The following is a 9,409-nucleotide window of genomic DNA, read 5'->3' on the forward strand; positions in this document are numbered from 1 at the left end:
ATCAGTGAGATCATGACCTGAGCCGAATTCGTACGCCCAACTGACTGAGCCACCCAGGCGCCTCTAAAGTTATTTTCTTATAAAGTAATGCACATTGACTAAATTTCAAAGACCGTGGAAACATGGAAAGTACTGTTTGTGCGAATACAAAATTGACCTAAGTTAAGTCAATGTTGTTTTTTCTAAGTATATGTTGTTTTTTCACATTACACAGTGAGAATCTGTCCATCTTTAAAAGTGGTTTCAATGAGTAAGAATTCATCCATCCATTCATACATAAAATTCAGTGTCCTTTATTTTTGGACACTGAAGCAAGTTTTACTTTACTGCTCCCCTAAAGAATGTGTCACATATTTAAAAGGTTTGCAGTTGATTTAACCGGGAGCACTTTCCTACGAAGAGTTACTATTCTGTCAAATCCAATGACTTTTTTTTAAATATAAAATTTATTGTCAAATTGGTCTTCTGTTGATTTTCTCAGGATCCACATACGAATGAAAACATATGGTATCTGTCGTTCTCTGCCTGACTCATTTCACTTAGCATAACACTCTCCAGTTCCATCCACATTGCTACAAAAGGCCAGATTTCATTCTTTCTCATTGTCAAGTAGTATTCCATTGTATATATAAACCACATCTTCTTTATCCATTCGTCAGTTGATGGACATTTAGGCTCTTCCCATAATTTGGCTATTGTTGAAAGTGCTACTATAAACTTTGGGGTACAAGTGCCCCTATGCATCAGCACTCCTGTATCCCTTGGATAAATTCCTAGCAGTGCTATTGCTGGGTCATAGGGTAGATCTATTTTTAATTTTTTGAGGAACCTCCACACTGTTTTCCAGAGTGGCTGCACCAGTTTGCATTCTTACCAACAATGCAAGAGGGTTCCCGTTTCTCCACATCCTCTCCAGCATCTATATTTTCCTGATTTGTTCACTTTAGTCACTCTGACTGGCATGAGGTGGTATCTTAGTATGGTTTTGATTTGTATTTCCCTGATGAGGAGCAACGTTGAGCATCTTTTCATGTGCCTGTTGGCCATCTGGATGTCTTTTTTAGAAGAGTGTCTATTCATGTCTTCTGCCCATTTCTTCACTGGATTACTTATTTTTCAGGTGTGGAGTTTGGTGAGTTCTTTATAGATTTTGGATACTACTTCTTTGTCCAATATGTCATTTGCAAATATCTGTTCCCATTCCTTTGGTTGCCTTTTAGTTTTGTTGATTGTTTCCTTTGCTGTGCAGAAGCTTTTTATCTTGATGAGGTCCCAATAGTTCATTTTTGCTTTTAATTCCCTTGCCTTTGGAGATGTGTCGAGTAAGAATTTGCTGTGGCTGAGGTCAGAGAGGTTTTCTCCTGCTTTCTCCTCTAGGGTTTTGATGGTTTCCTGTCTCACATTCAGGTCCTTCATCCATTTTGAGTTTGTTTTTGTGAATGGTGTAAGAAAGTGGTCTAGTTTCATTCTTCCGCATGTTGCTGTCCAGTTCTCCCAGCACCATTTGTTAAAGAGACTGTCTTTTTTCCATTGGATATTCTTTCTTGCTTGGTCAAAGATTAGTTGGCCATACATTTGTGGGTCCAATTCTGGAGTCTGTATTCTATTCCATTGGTCTATGTGTCTGTTTTGTGCCAATAGCATGCTGTCTTGATGATTACAGCTTTGTAGTAGAGGATAAAGTCTGGGATTGTGATGCCTCCAGCTTTGGTTTTCTTCTTCAATATTACTTTGGCTCTTCAGGGTCTTTTGTGGTTCCATAGAAATTTTAGGATTGCTTGTTCTAGCTTCGAGAAGAATACTGATGCAATTTTGATTGGGATTGCATTGAAAGTATAGATTGCTTTGGGTAGTATTGACATTTTGACAATATTTATTCTTCCAATCCATGAGCACAGAATGTTTTTCCATTTATTTATATCTTCTTTAATTTCCTTCATCAGCTTTCTATAGTTTTCAGCATACAGATCTTTTACATCTTTGGTTAGGTTTATTCCTAGGTATTTTATGCTTCTTGGTGCAATTGTGAATGGGATCAGTTTCTTTATTTGTCTTTCTGTTGCTTCATTATTAGTGTATAAGAATGCAACTGATTTCTGTACGTTAATTTTGTATCCTGTGACTTTGCTGAATTCATGTATCATTTCTAGCAGACTTTTGGTGGAGTCTATCGGGTTTTCCATGTATAATATCATGTCATCTGCAAAAAGTGAAAGCTTAACTTCATCTTTGCCAATTTTGATGCCTTTGATTTCCTTTTGTTGTCTGAAATCCAATAACTTTTTAAGCTTTTTGGACACGCTGCTAAATTGGCCACTACCACTGCCGTGAGTTTGTCCATTCCTGACAAACTCAAGTGCCCGGAATCTGGTAATTACAAAAAGACAGGTGGAAAATATTTTTGTTGCTTATTGAAGTTGAACATATTTTCATGTTTTTGTCCATTTACAATTCCTCTGTGATTACATTTGTTCTTTCTCAGTATTTCAAAATTGTGAAATAATTTTTATTCCTTAATATGTTAGGACTTTTTGCATTTGTGCTATATGGGAGTTGTGTAGCACTAACGATATGTAAAGTATTAATGCTGGGGAATAAATACCCTAAACATTTTTACTCTGTCATTTCCTTTTTTAAACTTTGTTAGGGTGATTTTTGCCGCTTGGAGATGCAAATTGTCTGGCCAGGTGGGGCTGCTCCCCACTGAGGTGGAAGCCAGCTCTGGGGAGGGACTGAGGAACACCCACCGCAGATGGCCACTAGGGGGCTCTCATCACCCAGGACATAATGGCTTTGACTCACTACCGGGGTGGTTGCAAAAGTCAGGAACTCCAATGGGGAAGAGGGGCAGCACCCTAGAGTACTTGTTGTTAGAACTCGAAGCAGGAAAAGAATTTAGCATCCACTGTTCTCTCTCCCCTGGGAAACCCCTCTCCCCAAGTCCAATCATCAACAACTGCCTACATGCTTCCTGAATTCACTTGGCATCCCTCCTTCCCTAATGTTCACTGCCTCCCTTGGGTCACAATCATCTCTTTCAGGCAGTACTGTGGTAGCCTTCTTGGTGCCTTCCGCTGTCATTTTTGTCCCCAGCCCTTCCCCATGGAAGTTGCTTATTAAAAAATAAAGAAAAACATATATTAGATTTGACTGTCCCTCTGCTTTAAAATACCCATGGTATTTGGAATGAAACCCAAATTCTTGACCTTGGCCCCACAGTCCTATGTGACTGGTGCCTTGTCTGCCTCATTTTCCCGACTTGGCCTCTCCACGTTCTTGACACTGGCTCCCTTTCTGTTCCTAGAACATGCCAAGCCTGTTTATATTTTTGTGGCAGTTTCCTTGGTAGTTTTTGACGAGTGGTTGACTTGAGCTCCCAGAAGTGTTATCTGCCATGAGGCCAATGAGAATGTACAAAGAAGAGGGAGAGACACAGGTTCTGGGCACTGTCTGGTAAGACCTGGCAAGGACCTAGCAAGGCTACAGACTCTGGAGATGAAGAGGAGGGGTGGGTGTGTGAGTCCTCCTAGAGGCTGACCACTGACTCTCTATGGGTTGCTGGGTATGAGGGATGGCAAACTCTGAAATCACTGTAGGATTCCAGGACCTGTAACTGAGACTCTGTGTCAGTAACAGGACTTGGGAAGAGCTGGTATGGTGGGAGAAGAGAAGAACTGAATTCTACTTACTGACTGGTTGCTGATGTTATAACAACAACTACTACTACTACCATTTACTAAACACTTTCTATGTGCTAGATACTGTGCTTTGATGCTTTTATCTCAATTACTTTTTGCAGCACTCACTAGGGAGGAGGAGCCAAAAGTGTCTCTTTAGGAATGAAGAACTAGTTGAGAGAAGTTAAATAATTTGTCCAGGCTCAGTGTTAAAAAAATAGCCAAATTGGGGATAAAACCTGGAAATTGACCCTAAAGGTCTTACACAGGCTCCCTACCTCCCAGTGATTCTAAGCATTCTACACCTTTGTAAATCTCATGATGACTTCAAGCTGAGCATGTCTAAGGGCTGCACTTGTTAGTGTCCCCCAAAACCAGTATGTCATCCCGTATTCTTCATTCAAGAATGAAGTAACACCCCAGTCACCCTCGCAGGCTTGAGGCCTAAGGGTCATGCTTGATTCCTCCCTTTCCCTAACCTCTTAGCCTCCAGTCAGGCACGAAATCCTGCCATTTCTGTCCCAAACTGCTCTGTCACTGAGCTGTGTGCCAGACACGTCTCAAGCCCCTCCTCCCTTTTCTCTTCCCTCTGGTCACTACTGCGTTTTGCCCTTCACTCTCTTCATCTGCCTTGGAGCCAATAAAAATACCCAGGAATTAGGAAGCAGTAAGGACGTCAAAGAAGCCCTTCAATGACAAGAGGAGTCCTTGTCATAGAATCAGAGGTCAGGAGGGGAACACAGGCTCTTTTAGCACAATAAATTCCAAGTTTGAGTGCAGAGAGGTAAGACTCATGTACAGGGACAACAGAAGTTGGAACAGCCTTGTCACCTGGGCCTGGTGACTTTCCATGTGAGGGACAGCCTATGCATCCTTCTCATGTCCAGCTCCAGCACCTTCCTGGATGGGGTTAAGATATTCCCCCAGAAGGACCCAGGAAGCCCTGCCTCTGCCTCTTAGACCTGCTAGTTCTCACTGACTTGTTCAAGTATGAATATGTGCCAAGCACTTGCAAGTTGCTGGCAATTCTAGGAGGACTCAAACTGTTTTCTAGTATCTCATGGTTGCAGTGAGCACATGTGGAACTACTGAAGTAAAATGTAATGTTTGAAGTGCCACAGCTTCACACAGGCCTCTGTGGTGCTCAGCATGAAGGAGAGGTGAGTGCAGGGTGTACTGTCCCCTGCATGCAGCTGGCGATGCCCTCTCCCTGCAGAATCACAGGTGGCAGGGGGAGGGTGGAGGGAGGGTGTAACTCCAGCTTTCCCTGAGGGGTGCTGATGTCTTCTCTGCTCGGGCCCACCGATTTCCCTGAGGTGGGGAGAACATGCCTTCGTCTTCCTCTTCATTCGAAGTCAGTCACTGCACCCTATGCAGAGGCCGGGCTAGGCTCTGACATGTGGGGGAGGGGAGCGCTAAGCAGGTGGGCATGGGGAGGGCACTGGGGAGTCAGAACCAATGGTGTGGGATTAGAGACCTCATGGTTTCACAGGACTGATGGCCACCACCAGATCTACTCTAACCAAACCTAACGTTTTCCTCAGACTGAGATCTTCCCTGAATTTATCAAAGCTATGCTGGTGTCTACTAAAAAACCAGGGCTCTCAAGTAAACAGAAACAAATCGTAATTTGAGGCCATGCTTTTCAATCTTGGAACATCAGTTGTGTGTGTGTGTGTGCATGCACAAGGCATATGTGCACATGTGTGTTGTGTGTTCATGTGTGCATATGTATTACGTATGAAGCATATATATATTATGTGTGGTGTGTGTAGTATCTGAGCCATGACTCAACAACTTTATACCCCTTGGCTGAGTACTACCTAAGGATTTCTTGTGCTTTAGGGTGGCAAATGGCCTCTCTATGCTGTGAATCTAGAGCCTGCTATAGTGCGAGTCCCATACCTATGTCTTCGAAAACTCCTAGCTCCAATAGTTGAGCCGGGCTGTGTATTTCAGAGCAGATCTGACGTCAGCTCTGTCTTATGCACTGTGTTTGGTACCTTTATCTTCCTAACATCTAAGGAACTAGTTTTCCATTAATGTTGGAGGAGAAATTGATTTCTACTTTGCCATATCTCAAGAGCATTTCCCACCCAAAGCTTAATTTTGTGGAAGTATTTGGCACTGTGCCAGTTTGGCTTTACCTCAGGCTCTATCATGTTTTTTATTTATTTCTTCTTTTATTATGATAAAATATACGTCAACATGAAATTTCCCATTTTAGCCATTTTTAAGTGTACAATTCAGTGGCATTAAGTACATTCACAATGTTGTACAATCATCTCTACTATTCATTTCCAGAACTTTTTTTTTATCACCCCAAACAGAAACTTTGTCCTTATTAGACAATAATCATCCTTCTCCTCTCCCTGAAACCCTGGGTCACTTCTATTCTGCTTTCTGTCTCTGAACTGGACTGTCCTAGATTCTTCATATGAGTGGAATTATACAATATTTGTCCTTTTGTGTTTGTGTGTTTTTAACTTAGCATAATGTTTTTAGAGTTTATCCACATTGTAACATTACTTTTTAAGATCAAATAATATTTCATTGTATGTATATACTGCATTTTGTTTATACATCATCTGTTGATAGACATTTGGATTGATTCTACCTTTTGGTTAGTGTGAATAGTGCTGCTGGGAACAAGGCTGTATAAATATCTGAGTCCCTGATTTCAGTTCTGTAAGTGTATCCTTAGCCGTGGAATTGCATGATGTATTACTGGTTTTCTAGCATCATTTTTAAGGAATACCCTTGCTTAGGTCTGGTTGATCATTTCTGCTTTCCCATTATCTCAACAATTTGTAGTCAATGGAAAATGTCGCTCTTGGTTCACACATGAAATGATGGTTTCTCTAGGGCCTCAGGAGATGTGGGTCAGTTGACAGTTGTATTTTTTTTTTTTTTTCTAACATCAGGGATGGCATCTTCCTGCCCCAGATGGGGTCCTGTAGCAGCTATGACTTACATGGTTTGGAAGTTTATTGGTATATAGTTTTAAAAAGCATTATTAAACACATTGATTTGGGCTAGGAAAAAGTAATTTAGAAAGAATTCTATTTGTTGCTTTGAAGCAAATCAGAATGGTGTGGTGATTACATTGGGGGTCCTGTAGCCAGACTTCTGGGGGACTTTGGCAAGTTAGGAAAACGTGTGATGATTATGTTTCCACTTCTGTGACATGAGATAATAAGAGCTCCCATCTGAGGGTAGTTGGGAGGAGGCTTTGAGGAGCTGTATGCCAACAGAATCATGCATGGCTCAGGGTAGGTCTGAAGTGAATATCTGATCTCATGACTCTCTTCCTTTTAAGAGCAACCACCTGGCTCACTTGCACTTCTCCCTTCTTCCAATTTTCTCACCTCATATCAGACACCTATTTGCAAGCCAGGGCCCCATTTGTCCCCTGCATCTGCAGTCCCTTCAGACAGGGCTCTCAAACCATTGTGCCTCCAGATCTTTGTTAAAGAAATTGAGTTAATAATTATCCCTGAGGCCTTCCTTCCCCCCCCCCCCCCAACAACTTTTCTGCTAGGGTTTGGATTTTTTTTTTGCCTCCCCAGTCCCTGTCTCTCAGCAGGGGGTCCTGGAATACCTTTTCATATCTGATGGTGGTGGTTGCCTCCCCACAGAGGCTGAGAGTGGGTCACAGCCTTTCCCACACCACATTATGGGGAAGATAAGGCCTTTGATTGGTGGGGTCCAAACCAGTACCCCTTCTCTTCATGTCCCAACATTAAGTTTTCCTACAGGCTTTTTTGCAGGAGTTAGAACTGCTACTTTTCTGGTCTTGACTCAGTATGTGTTCCTTATCCAAGGTAGTGGTAGAGGGCCAGCTGGGAGAGACCCACAGAGCAAAGTAAAAGAGAGCTTAGTGGGGAAACCACCTAAGCATTCATTGATGGATGAACATTGCTAGAGGTGGGGAGGTGGGGTGGGCGAAATAGGCAAAGGGGGTCAAAAGGTACAAATGTACAGTTATAATATAAATAAGTCTTGAGGGTGTATGTGCAGCATGGTGACTGTTGTTAACAACACCGTATTGCATATTTGAAAGCTGCTGTGAGAGGAAATTTAAAAAATTCACATCACAAGGAAAAAAAAGTGTAACTATGTGTGCTTATGGATGTTATTGTGGTGATCATTTCATAAGATTACACACATATCAAATCATTTTGTTGTACTCCTTAAACTAATACAATATCATGTGTCAATCATATCTCAATAAAAAAACTAGAAAAAGAAATTTATGCATAGCATAAGAGAAAGTATATACATAGTATATTTAGAAGAGATCAACTCTAGGCTACAATCAATATAGACTGATTTATAGCTCTACATAAAATACACATACTAAGTTTCTTACCGAAAGCATTAAGGTCAGAATAGTAACAATAGCTACTAACACTGAGTGTTATGTGCTCTGTGATGTTTCCAGCATGCAGTGTTTTCAGCATTTGGATTAGACTCATTTAATTAAGAAAGAGAGAGAGAGAGAGAGAGAGAGAGAGAGAGGGAGCGCACCCACGCCAGCCTAATGGTGCTGAGGAATTAAAACTTTATTTTTCCATAGGTCCAGACCTGGGTGATGACAATTGATGGGGCGGATACTGCAAGTTCTAGAAGACAGGAGGTGGGTGGGCCTTCAGGCTGGTCCTGGAGAACAGATAGGAGGAGTCACCCCGGGAAGTTTAGCGGCTTCCTGGACATCTCCACTGGCCAAGCGCTCGGAGACTGGGGTATCTGGAGAGAGCACACTGGGCTGAGATGGTCCTTGGATTCTTCCTCTCAGAGCGCTTGTCTCGGCTTCAGGATCCCAGGTCAGCAGCCGCCCCCAGAGCCATGGCCACACCCGGAGCCAGCATGGCTGCCCAGACTGCAGCCCACCACCACCGTCACAGGAGTCGGAGCTGTGGCGCCGGCCTCCATGGCGCCTACGGTGGTCCAGGGAGCAGCCGCCCCGGAGCTGGGGTCACAGCCGCCCCCGGAGACTGGAGCACAGCTGGGGCGGGGGGGGGGGGGGGCTGGGGGTGAGCACAGTGCTGAGATCTTGGCGGGGGGTACTTGGGAGGGGGCCGGCACTGCTGCTGGCTGTTCCCGCAGGACATCGCAGCTGGAGGGCAAGTAGACTGGGAAAATAAATAAATAAATAAGTAAATAATAAATAGTCAGTGCAAACTCTAGGCCAGTGTATCCTCTGTGTACAGTTTTATGAAGCCCCTGCTCCTAATACCAGCTGCTTCCTGAGCTCTGGACGTTCAGGAGGAGAATGGAAACTGACGTCGAGTTAACTGACTGACCTAGGAAGACATTCCCCTCACTTTGCCCTCCTTCGAAAACAATGTTGATGTCTTCTTACTGGGCTCCAAGTCTGACTGGCTTTCTAGAAGCTTGGAGGCAGACACACCCAATGAGGTGATAACTCCTGAAGAATGTCTCTTGGCACGAGCACATCTTTCAGGATTAAGGATGGATGGGCTGCTGGGAGCTAGGGTGTGTGTGCATCACTGACCCTGATGCATCTCACAAAGTTTCCTGGTTTACTGTCCCCAGCCCTTTCTTCTGCTGCCCTACAAGATCTTCTCGCTGCCTCCACAGACATCTCTGCTTCCCTTTTTCCCACTAAGATCTGGGCTTGTCTTCCCAGCGCTCCTACCTGAGGGGACACTCATGGGATTCAGAAAAGATAGGATGAGGCTGTTGCTGAGGAGGCTGTGGATGAGGAG

Source organism: Acinonyx jubatus, chromosome C1 (genome assembly GCF_027475565.1).
Source record: "Acinonyx jubatus isolate Ajub_Pintada_27869175 chromosome C1, VMU_Ajub_asm_v1.0, whole genome shotgun sequence".
In the NCBI taxonomy this organism is placed as follows: domain Eukaryota; kingdom Metazoa; phylum Chordata; class Mammalia; order Carnivora; family Felidae; genus Acinonyx; species Acinonyx jubatus.